The sequence below is a fragment of the Aphelocoma coerulescens genome, chromosome 2 (genome assembly GCF_041296385.1).
Source record: "Aphelocoma coerulescens isolate FSJ_1873_10779 chromosome 2, UR_Acoe_1.0, whole genome shotgun sequence".
Classification (NCBI taxonomy): Eukaryota; Metazoa; Chordata; class Aves; order Passeriformes; family Corvidae; genus Aphelocoma; species Aphelocoma coerulescens.
The window spans coordinates 131,792,476-131,805,382 of NC_091015.1; positions in this window are offsets into that span (position 1 = coordinate 131,792,476).

Below are 12,907 nucleotides of genomic sequence, written 5' to 3' on the forward strand. Positions count from 1 at the left end.
ATTCAAATAAAAAATTCATATGCAAGTGTTTGGTACTGTAGTGACAAGGTGCTGTTGCTGCCTGCATTTAGTGACCTTTTTTTTTGAGTGTGAAGGACTTGCTGCCAGAGACAGAACCGCACTGTGAAATACCACAAATGGTATCCTCTCAGAGCCGCGGTTCTGGGGACTTATGCAGCAGAGCAGCCCTGTGGTGCCACCTTTCTTTGTTCCTGATCAATCCTGCACAGCAGCCAGTCCTTTGCTGGGATCTCACTTTATTCCTGACCAATCTTGTACCCAGACCAGCCCAAAGCCAAGAAATTATTTACACTGAAAAGGAGGTTTGAAGGACACACAATTGGATCTGACTGAAGCAAGTTCAATCAGATTAGGTTGCTCATGGTCTTTTCTAGCTGAGTTTAAATGTTTGCAAAGATAGCAGTTCCACTTTTCTGGAGACCCAGCTGAGATTTATGAACACCATAATGGTGAAAAAGGTGCAAAAACCACCCTCATATCTAACAGGACTTCACCATGTTCCAGTATCTGCTGCCTCCTGTGCTATCACTGTGCACCTTCTGAGAGAAGCTGGTTACATCTTCCCCACATTCTCCCATGTGGCAGTTCTAGACAATGGCAATATCTTTCCCAAGTCTTTTCATCTTAAGGCTGAACAAACCCGACATCTCCTCAAAGATGATGTTCTCCAGCCCATTGACTGCCTTAGTGGCCTTCCCTGCACTCAGTCCAGCATGCCCTCTCCATCTGCTTCTGAATGTTAACAGCATGAAACTGCCAAAAAGCTTATAAGATCATTTCCCTGACTTCCCTTTCACAATTTCTGAAGGGTTTAGAAGAACCTGTGTCTGATCTGCCACAGCAATCCACTGTAGATTTTTTGCACCAGGTAATCAGTGTGTTTCTGACTGAAAGGGAGGGAAGCAACATAGGAAAATAGAGACCAAAACAAGTTCTAATTACAAATGTGAAGTACTGTCTAAACATTGCAGAAAAAACACAATTCAGACTATTTTTTCATACAGTAGATAAAGATAGGAAGAGGTAGCCTAATTATTTATTTTGGTCCTTTTTACACAACTTCACATACTAATAGTAGTGGTAACTTTATATTATTGATAACTTTAAATTTCTATAATGGAATCTGATTGGTGGCAGCACCTTGAAAATCATTAAAGAATTTTGAAATTCATTAAAGAATTAAAAACAATCTTATTACTAAGAATGGAATATATTCAAACTCTGTAACTAGTATGTAATTCTCCTGAAAAGCATATTAATTAGTGCCTAACTGGATTTTTAATTTATATTTTTTCTGCTAGACAAATACTTGATTAATAGGACCCTGACTGAGCAACTAAATAATCAAAACTTATTACAACCAGTGTGCATCAGGTCCATTCTGACCCCTGAGCTGCCAAAAAATAAAAAATCACTGACTTTGTTTAGCTATTTTTTTTCAGCTAGTTCTGTTTCCTGGGTGCTTTTGGGGAAGCAACAGCCCTTTGCAGTTCCTGGGGATTAAACACAGGTATTTTAATGTGACCTTTTTAGGTGTTGAAAAAAATGTTTTCAGTAGTGCCACTCCAGTGGATTTAATGGAATAACTACTACAAGGAATCTCCCCTTTCTTTTGAAAGGGGAAATTCTTTGGGGATTTGCTTCTTCCCTCTTTTTCCTTTGATTAGTAAATCAGCAAAGGGCTGTGTTTCGAATGGATACATGGTAGGCACTTATTCTGGAAGTACTAATTTATAATGCTTTTTCCTGAAGGCAAACAGCATTCAAGGAAAATGCAGAGAACCAAGTTAGGTAAGCAAGGTGGGCTGCCTCTCCTACAGATACAGAGCCCTGAGTAAACAGGAACAAAGACAACACAGAAAGATATGTACCATTTTCATAAGTTCTAACTGAAATTGTATAAGCATAAGCATAATCATATTTGCCATTCCCCTTGGCATCACTTTGTGGTTTATTTGTTTTCTGATGTGCTCTACATCATCGCCTTTCATGTTTTAGAGATGCGAATTGTCAGTAGTTTCCTTAGCAGCAGTTGTACTCCTAAGAAATATGGGGAAGCCCTTCATTGCACAAAAGATCATTATGTAACAGATAACGGGGTGGGGGGGGGGCGGGGAGGATGTCTCTGCATCAACTGGTGGCATAATCCCCAAGGGAAAACAGACTTTAGTTGAACAATCAGAAAACTGGCTTGCTTTATGGTGTTTACACTGCTGCTTGCTAATGGATCACCATAAAGGAAGCAAAAGGACTCTTACACTATTGAGTATGCTATCATGGGAGTCTTCTGAGTGCGCCTTTTTTATTTGCTGCAGTCAGGTTAATGAGCTTACCAGCCCACTTGATGTCGAGGACTTTGTAACAAAGCAATCTCTCATTAAATGCTGCCTGGCACCACTCTCTTGAAGCAAAGGGACATTCAGATTATTGAATGCCTTTGTATTCCTCATTCCTACCAGGCTATGGCGTCCAGCAGTGGCATCAGTCCCGCACACTTACTGGCAGCCATCCAGTCATGCGCCTGCCCTCTTCAAACTGCATGGGCATTTGCCAATCTAAGCAGCACTAGTAGGCAAACAAGCATGGCACACGACTGCTTTGGCTGGTAGCCAGATGTGCAGCTGTACCATCTCACTTCCCCACTACTGTATGGAGAAATGCATTCTTTCACCATTCTTTCCCATTCAGTTGATTTACACGAGGAAGTTTTGTTGCAGTACAAAGGAATGTGCATTTATCTGCATTCTCTTTCTGCTTTAACACCTTTTTTTTTAGTCTCAGTAGTGCAGGTCATGAATTCATCTGTGGCTTTATTTAAATACCTCCTGGCTGACAGTTTCTTCAATGAAATGACCCCAGAGTGTTATCAGCTAGCTAGCAGGTGTGTCTCTTTATTCAGAATCTTGCAGGCAACGGTGCATCCTGGGTAAAGAGCAAGCTATGCATGATCCAGCTCTTCCTTACATTACTCAGGAGATTTAATGGTTCGCTGTCATGAAAGCACTTACAAAGATTTTTTTTTTTTCTAGGTTGGCTTTCTGCTGGGCTTTGTGCCCTGAGATATTTTGACACAAACACATAAAATGATAAAGAAGGATTTTTTATGAAAGGCTTCATCTCATTCAAAAAAAAAAAAAAAAGAAAAACAGCCTTGGTCAGGCTATTGTTTTTCCGTTCTAAGATACTAAACAGATATTTAATAATAATGTAGCTACTTTGTCTATAGTTCCACTAGTTAACAGTCTTGTAAAGCATTGTGTCCCTGTGTGTGTCTGTGCACACACAAGTACATCCTGTTTCTATTCAGCCAGCCTCTAATGTTGAAGAAATCCTCAAAGTCAGATTACTAGAGTGGCAAGAGAAAACCAGAGTGAAAAAAAATTGCCTTAAAAGATAAAGTCAAAGAGGAGACTACAGACAACAGAAGGAATCCCCTTGTCCTTCCAAATATTGTTATGCTGTGTTTTAGGACACAGTTTCTCAAACCTTTTCTTTTACGGGGCTACTTCTTTGCCTGCCTTGCCATGGAGGGAGAGGGAAAACACAGAGCCCAGCAGTGTTTTCAAGGCTCTTGCATGAGTTCAGGGTAGTCTGGGGAATGGTTCCCTGGGGCACTCCTCTTCTCTTCCCCAGGCAAATATCAGATTTGATCATACCAGCAAACACTCAACCAATGTTCACCCATGCTATAAGTCAGTTTTTCCTTCTACCAGCAGTGAACTGAGAGGAGGTCCTACCCAGGTGATATTTGTGTGCTCAGAAATAAAAGTGATAGGCTCACTTAACCTTTCTTGAGAAAGGATTCAGAAAATTCAGTGAAGTTTCTTGTTTGTCTGTCAGTAAAAAGACATGAAAGGACAATAAAGACAATGGAAATTAATTTTATGCTGACATAAAGTCAAATGGAGTTTTGCTGGAGCACAATCTGACATGGGTTTTGCTCCTGCTTCCATTGAAATCAGCAAGCAAGCTCTTATTGACTTAGTGAGCAGGACTGTGATTCACAAATTTGGCTAATCCACTCATATTTTCAATATGAGATTTTGAAAAGGTCACAGAACGCAGAGTCAAGACCGTTGTCCCCAGAAGGGGGTTGGCCTGAGACCAGGCAAAGATAATAAAACCAGTTGTCCAGCTTTTCAGTATTCAATACATACCAGCTGCATTGACTAATAAGACAAGATGATGTTGGACTTAGGAATGCAGGCAGGTCTTTTTTTTCAGCCTTCTCTATTTTGCCTTTACCAAGCAGATGATTTTTTAAACAGGAAGGATGCTAACTTGATTCAAAACCAAAAATTCCAATGTGCTTTATTTCAAAGTGGAAGAAGTACATTTATAGAAATGTGCTAAATTTAAAATGCCTTACAGAATATAATGATAAGGGCAAAATGTGAACCTTAATGAAAAATAAATATGTTGCTGAAAATCAGGAATGCTTCAACATCCATTTATATGCAAAAATAAATAAAATTTTAAAACAGAATTCAGTTCTTTAAATACAATCCCAGTAAATAATTTTAACTCTGTTGTTGGTTTGGGGGTTGTGGTTTTACTATGACAATACTTCTCTAGTAATTCTCCTGGAAGTTGCATATATTTTTAGCAAGTATCTGGGCAAAATTTAAATCCATCTTTCAACCACTGGTTTTCTCTGAAATGTATGACATGCAGCAAGATCTTCTAGCCTGTTTTATTTGCATTCCATTCAACCAATGGGGCAAATACCACTTTGCCCATTTGCAGAGGAGGTATATTGGATTTATTTCATTCTACCATTTTCCTACTTCCTCTTTGTTCCCAAGTTGAAGCGTCAGTATTGACCATTGAAAAAGACCAAACCTTACAGAATCACAGAATTGTTAGGGTTGGAAGGCAGCTCTGGAGATTATTTAGCCCATCCCCCCACCAAGGCAGGTTCATCTTGAGTAGGTACTCAGGACCATATCCAGGTGGGATTTGAATGTCTCCAGAGAGGGAGACTCCATGGTCACCCTGGGCAACCTGTTCCAGTGTTCTGCCACTCTCAAGTTAAGGAAGTTCTTCCTCATGTTGAGGTGAAACTTCTTGTGTTTCAGTTTATGGCTATTAACCAAAGCAAAAATATTTCAATAAACAGCTGCAGCTTGGTTTTGGATCATGTGCACCCAGATACTCAAAAGACATTTAAGAATACAAGCCTCACTGATCTCCATCCCTAGAGTAAACTGTGAATTTTACATCCAGGATCATTAATAGATGAGTTTCTGTAGAGAAAAAAATGCATTTTGAAGTCCCGTACATCAATACTTGCACATACATTTTGCAATTCATTTGCACTCCCATTGCTAAGGGACATATGCATTTATTGAGGCCAGCATGAGTTATTATAGCTAATCCTTCATAATACACAGGCCATAGCATTTCAGTTTGTGATACCCACAGCACTGCAATCAGCACTGCAGTAAGGAGAGAAAAACTGCTGGTCCCTTCTTCCCCACCTTCAAAGAACTGTCAGGTTTCTATTTCTAGTGCCATTAACTTTTCTGAAAAACAAGCACTTTCATCTTTTTTGTTGCCAAGCAGTTTCAGCTCCCTGTTCAAATCAGCAAGGATGGGGACAGTTGAGGTTCAATCCTGTGTGGTGCAGAGCCGAGGCTTGTGTTCAGGAATGCTGAAGAGCTGAGTGAGGCTTATGGGCTGTGTGAGGCACCCCTTCCCTGCTTGCTTCTTACTGGGAATGCAACCCAGGGACAGCAAAGTCATGGTAAGCAGAGCCATAATGGCTTCCTATAAAAGGAGTCTGCCGAAGACTTGTTTTTCTTCAAGTGGACTGGATGTTATTTATGTTTACAAGTGTATTTTTCTTTACTTTTTCCAAAAGAATTGACATAATCTCCAAAACTTCATAAAACTTGCAGAATGCACATTTTTATCCAGACAGTTTCATTATTTTGTTTTGTGTTTTGCAGCTTTTAGTGCTCCTGTTCCTAAAAAACCACTATCAAGCGAGAGGTTATTTACAGACTGGGCAGATGATGTTTTTCTTTCATCAACTATCTTAGAGGGTTAATTGAGAAATAGAGTGGCAAAATGGGAATCAAGGAAAAATAGGAAGTGTGCTTATTAACAGCGCTTTTGTTTGCGTTTCTAATTGCTTCCTTCAAATACTTTGTCTTGGCTATTACAGCCAACAAGAGCCCTGGTGTAACTCTGAGTCCAGTTCATGGTGTTTTTCATTCAGCAGGGCAACTGGGAGTCTGGCACATGGGGAATTCTGCAGGTAGGGGTGATACTGAGCTCAGCAAATATGCCACATCAGCAACATGCCAGGCCTGCACACCTCATGTGGCCGCACCAACCCTTTCTCCTCGCTCCATCCCTCACTCCTATCTGATCACGTTTTAACAGCTAGAGAGATGATGAATGATTAATTAAGTATCCATTCCAACACAATCCTGAATGCAGACATGTATACCATTCAAAATTTTTGGTTATTTGGTGTCAAGCTCCAAATATTAGGAGGAAGAATTTGCAGCGCAGTATTAGTAGGGTAAAAAAAAAAAAGAAAAAAAAAAAATCAGCCTGTCTCGTCTGCTGACGATGAGAAGATTGGCTGCTTAAATTCTCCAAAAGCAGCCTTCAATTTTTTATCTAGCTATTTATAGAAAAGTGCAGAAACAGCTGAGCTGAGTGAAGTGATGTCACTTTCGCTGGGAGGACGGCTCGCTCGGCAGCATGCCGAGGCGGCAGAGTGTGCTGGAGGCTGGGACCGCAGCCCCACTGCGCGAGGAGCTGGAAACACGGGCATTTTTCAGCTCGGCTGATCAATACGGCATTGATGGCTCTCGGCTGACCTTCAACCCCTCCGGAATAGCAATGGGCAGGCGCTGCATCTTGCAGGCTGCGAGGGCTGCCGCGTGTTAGCTACCAATTTTACAATCGATCAAAAGTCATCTTTGTCAATAAAGCTGGAGATTTCAAGCAACGGCAAGCAATTTTGGAAAGGTCAGGGCTGGGTTTTTATTTGTCCGACCTCTGCTTTCAAGCAGAGGCATGGTCCCTTATACCCATTAACAGTAGTAAGAAAATTTAAGATTTTTTCCCCCCCCTCTTCCATGTATTTTTAGTAAGCCTTTGGGCATTTTCCCTGTCCCTAAAAGAATACGGTTGCGTGGCAACGTCCCCGGTTGCCATGGCGACTCGGTGTGTAAGCAGCTGCCGCAATCAGCATTAACTCCAGGCTCGCAGGTTTGTCATTCCAATGCACAGGGAGGAGGAGACAAATAGGACAGCAGCGCAGCGCCGTAAAAGGGAAGTCACCTAGATAATGTCACTCACAAACATATGTTCCCCAATTATTCTTTCCACTGTTTTATTGCCGCAATTATAGCTAAACTAAGATTACAAAATTATATGGTTTTAATTTGCCTCCGTCGACTATGTTTCACTTCCATTAAAATGAAGTCTAAACCCATTTAAGTAGCAAACTGTTGGCTCTGCAGAGGATGGGGGATTTTGGTTTACCAGTAGGTATTTTGAGGACTAGGTAAAAATAATTCCTCTAGGAATCTTGATATCTAGGCAAAATGAGGCACAGCCCCGGGTGCTGGAGTGCCTGTCTCTTTTGTGCTGCCTTGAACTCCACAACACAGCCACCACCAGTGATGCTGGCCAGGATCATCCTCCTACTCTTCCTCTCCCTTACGCCTCTCCCCTCCAAAAAATATTTGGAAGTTTTATATTCAACCATCTGAATGTCTGGCACTGGGCTGAGCCCACCGGGTGCTGCAGCATCCTCCAACACATCCTTGAGCAATTGCTCTATTTGAAGACCCCTGCAATAAACAGACGCAATGGGGTTGACTTCAAAATGAAGTAACGCAGCATTAACCCTGAATTTCCTTACATCGGCAGTCTTCAGACTATCCTTTCATGTTCCTCGAGCATATTTTATTATCTTTGTTTCAGAAGAAGTTCCATTTTTCTCTGTGGCTGCCTGGCTGCTCCTGATCTTATTAAAAAACAAAAGTAAAACACATTAGGAAGTGTATGGCAGGTGATGAAATGCACCTCCACAGCTATTCTGCAAAAATCTACAGTTTGTGGTAGTAAGCCACTTTGGTTTGGATTTTTTAATGTATAGGTGGAAACATTCAATCAGTGTTAAATACACACATTTGCACAGCTGTGCTGATTCAGTTGTGTAAGCAAGAATCTATTCACAATTTAAAATATTAGGCCACAGAGTGATGCTGGCTCCCTCAGAAACAATTCCACATTACGGGAAAAAGTGGTGTAAATGAGTAGATAAACATAAACTTGACATTCAGATCCATATGATTTATTCACCAACCTTTTCAAACAACCAGTTTTTGACCCTGTTATATCCTTCCATTATATAAGGGCATTCATTACTGTGGATTTGCATAATTAAAATATACATGCCCAGTCACCAATGTTTATAACCTATACTTACTCAGATTCTTATTAAGACTTGCATCAGAAACACAGCTCTTTTAAGGATCAATTTAATGAAAAGATAAATATAGCATGGTATCTTTTTTCTAAAGGAATGTACTATCAATACCAAACTGTAGCTGAAAATACGTTTTCATTTTTCACCCTGGCAGAAATGGCTGAACATGTGTCTACTGAGATTTGCAGGGTAAAAACCATGTTCCTTAGAAGAGACCTTGCATGGCAACATTTAGATAGAAGCTTGCTTCTATAATCAAGTTACAGTCTATAAACCCCTGAAAATAGGGGTTTATAATGCAAATACAGCTAGACCCTTCACTACAAAAATGCTAGCAGGTGCTGTTATAATATACAAATCCAGATAGCATACAGTGACCTATTTTCAAAACCAGGGCAGGCAAAATGACATCAAGAAATTGAATTCCTTGCCCTTACTTTAATAGTGTCTTGTCATGCAATCTTCAAATCAGGACAGGTGATCATTGCAAAACAATCCCTAACCCGAGGGACAACAGGAACGTTCCCAGCACTAATACCTTGGGCCCATCGCACTGCTTACAATAATTGGATGATTGCAGAGGGCAGGTATAGACCATTCAAATCAAAAATATCCTTGGACAAGAGGGTATTTTGCCCTTTTTAAAGTTAGAGACCAAAATAAACCTTAAAACTAAATTCTGCCCTATTTTGTTGTGTCATCAAAAATAGCTGGCAACTGGAACAACAAACTGCACTGCTAAAAATATGATGGTAGTTATGCAGGGATATTTAAAATAGATTAGCATATGGATTAACTCAAATTCAAAACTGACTTTAACCCTTCAATGACTACAATCCTGTCTTCAAATAGGGCGATTCTTCAGCATTAAAGACAAGCTTAGTTCCTGAGTGTCAAGAAAACATTCGTCTGGTAAAAACAAGTGTGGCTGCTACTGTTTCCATTTATAGTGGAGATTCAATGGTATCTAAACAAATTTAGGCAGATCAAATAGTTTGAGAGCTCTTTTACCATATTGTCACTTGGGGTTTTTTAACAATGTCCATTTCAGAAGCCTTTAATTTATTGCTGAAAGTATGCTCAGAAGCCACAGAATAAGGCCCTGGAAATTGCCACAAGGGAAATATATAAGACTGCAACTCTGGGTGCCTGTGCTAAATCTGACAGAAGTGAGCAAAATATTTTCAAAGCTGTGTAGAAAGACTCAAAATCGAAGAAATTTCATTATGTAACAGAAAATAAGTTTTCTTCAAGTAAATATATTTTTTGAGCAACAAACAACTGTTTCCCTGCGGAAAAAAGCTTATTTTTTATCAAAATAATCCAGTTCTCTGAAATGCATTACCTTTGCAGCAGGCACTCAGAATTCATATTTTATTACGTGTCATTTACAAAATCCGATATTTTGTTAAATTTATTGAGAAATCAGTATTTAAGTAAGGTCAGAAATCATATGAAATGGATAGCCCAGAATTTAAAATGTCAGGTTTGCAAAATTCTTCCTCCAACCTAATTTTTTGCCAATTGTAAGATAGCTGTTTGTGATTTAAATAACTGTAATACTTAAAGCAGTTTCCAAAGTTTTCTGTTCTAGCCAGACACAACTATTTCCACTACATCGTTCAAGACACTCTTCCCACAGTGGCCTTACTTTTAGTCACCACAGACTGAAAACAAAGTTTTGGTGTTTGCATTTTTTTGGTTGTTTTTAAATATGGATTCCCCTAATTAACTGGGGGGTTGTGGGGTTTTTTAATGCTGAACATTTATATCTCGTTTTATGGGAGAAGGATGTTGTTTGCTAAAGTGCAGAATATTAGGTGTTTGAATGCTTTGACCAAAATACTTGTATTAAAACTGCTGCAGTCATAATAAGGCTTTTGGGGTTTGTTTTTAAGCAAAACAGCTACCACTTATTCTCATGTTTTCCAATAAGATCTTTTGAATAGAAATGTACTGAATTGCTAAAAATATTTGGGAAAAAATAACCTGGGAACTACAAGCAGCATTGCTTGGAAAATCTGCTGTGCACAACAGCAAATAGCTCGGAGTGGTGTCCCTAAGAAAATTTTCTGGAAATACCCAGTATTGCTCCTCAGGCCAAGCACAGGGAAATCCTGTGAAGGTCCTAAATGAGAAGCTAGATTCCCTTCCAAGAGGTAGAAATGGGACTGTGACAGAGCCAAAAGAAAAAGGAATGAAGGACATTCCTGTGTGTTCCTTCTTTCTGCTGAGGTTTCCTTTACAAAGACAGAAAGAGTCCAGTCTGAGGCAAAATGCTCCCACAAAAAGCAACTGTTTGGCAAGCAGAGAACTGCATACAGCTCTACCCACAGCTCCTGCTGACCTGTCATCCTGCAGACAGCCAAAGAGGGAGAAAAGTTACTGCCAGAGCTAGTTAGTAACTGCCTTTGCAAGCACAGGGGTGAAAAACCTTGTTTCTACAGGAACATAACACTCATTTCTTTGCTCCTGCACAGAAACATGCCAGGCAAAATTCTTTCTGGAACAAATATTTTCCTGAGGTGAAATGCACATCAAAATCACCAGGAAGAGTAGCATTTTAAAATCTAATGTGGATGGCAGAACCGAGGTACTACCGACCTGTACAAAGACACAAGAAGAAAAGCCATAAGTATGGCATCCAGCATCACTAAACCTGTCTCTTAGGATGTTCTGTGAACTGAGGTTACCTCTCAAACTACTTAAAACAGGAGAGTGAATTGCCTGAAGTGTTAGCATGTAGATGCTGCATCAAGATGCTAAGATGGGAGGGAAGTGGCAGGGGGCAGAGCCGAGAGTAGAATTTCTGGCAAAGAAATTTAATGGTTATCATTTGTTCCCTAGGTTTAATTTAAATGTATTTTATACTCTAGCATGTATGCTTTAAAAAAGGTTTTTGTTCTCTAATGAAGCTTTTGGTCAATTTGGAAGGGAGAAATCTCATAGATGTTATGGATTTCATTCAAAGTTGGTTAATAAAACCTCCTTTCTTCAATAGCATTTTGGCATAATCAGACAACCTTATATTGCTATTATCAGATGAACCTGCTCCAATACAAGAATTTTATTACTTGTACATAAGGTTTCAGGGAAAATATTTTGAGAGACACAATGATTGTTCAAATAAATGTGAAGCATCAAACATCTGAATGTTGCTTCATGTAAAAGTCACTGGTATAAAAGATTATAATTAAAAAAATATATCTTCCACTTACATAGCAAAAGAGCTGTAATGTTCTGACATTCTGGGGCCAGCATTCATATTTTCTGCTTTCAAAAATCAAAGGAAAGCCATGGGTGTTTGTTCTCCAGTTATAAGGCTGTGCAGGTCTTTGCCTTGTGCACACGCATATCGGTGCACGTATAGGCAGCCACACACGCATGCATGCGCGCCGCAACGCACACACACTGCAAAGATGCTTTTGTCTCCAGGGCCATTTCTGCTCTTCAGAGATCATAAGATGCCTAGCTAATAAGAGGAATATAAAGAACAATTATAATATTTAAAACGACCGTTTTCCTTTTGTATATGTTTGATGGCAACTGATGGCCATTAAGAAAAAAGAAAAAAAAATATGTTTTTTATAATTCAATTAATAAGTAAAAAATCATAGTTTTTTTATTAACTCTCTCTCTTTCTCCTCAGAAATAAAGAGTGTGCAGCTGGCACTGAAATTTCCACCAAATCCTGTGCTGTACTTAACATGGCTGTTAGCAGATTAAATCATAAACACAAGCACAAAATTACAAAAAAACTTAACATTTAGTACCTTTTCTTCTTTTCCTTTCTATGCATTCTGTCTCATTTTTACTTGTTTGGATTTTTTTTCTAGTTTTTGAAAGCAGCTATGATAATATTCTCTATGCTTTTATTGTGTTTTTAGAATCTATTCTCCATTATCAAAGATGCTACCGAGGGAAGACACTTTACAGAGATTATTAGATTTTGAGAGTAGTCCAACATTGTTCAGAGCTAATAAAACAAGGGGACAACTGCAACAGCAACAATACTTGGGCTTCATGGGAAAATGGTTTTTTAGTCGGTGCCTTAAGCAACACTAGTCATTCATTCATTTAGTAATAAAGATTACATTTTAACATTGCTGTATACTAAAGAAAAAAAATTATTAAGAAAGGTTGCAAAATTCTTTCAAAGGCAAAAACAAATCACAGTTCCAGTTCAAACTTATTTTTCAATGCTGCACAGTTAAAATGTTTACATGTGTTATCACAGCACCTTTGTAAATTGCTGCACAAATATTTCGCACAGAAGTTAATCTGCTTGAGAGAAATATTGTATATATTTCTATATATGGGTGAGTGAGAGATACAGATGCTAATGCTGAAAAAGTCAAAAAAATTCAGGTACTGAGCCTCCCTCAAAAACCTATCAGAAACACCTATTCTGTATCCATTCTACAGGTA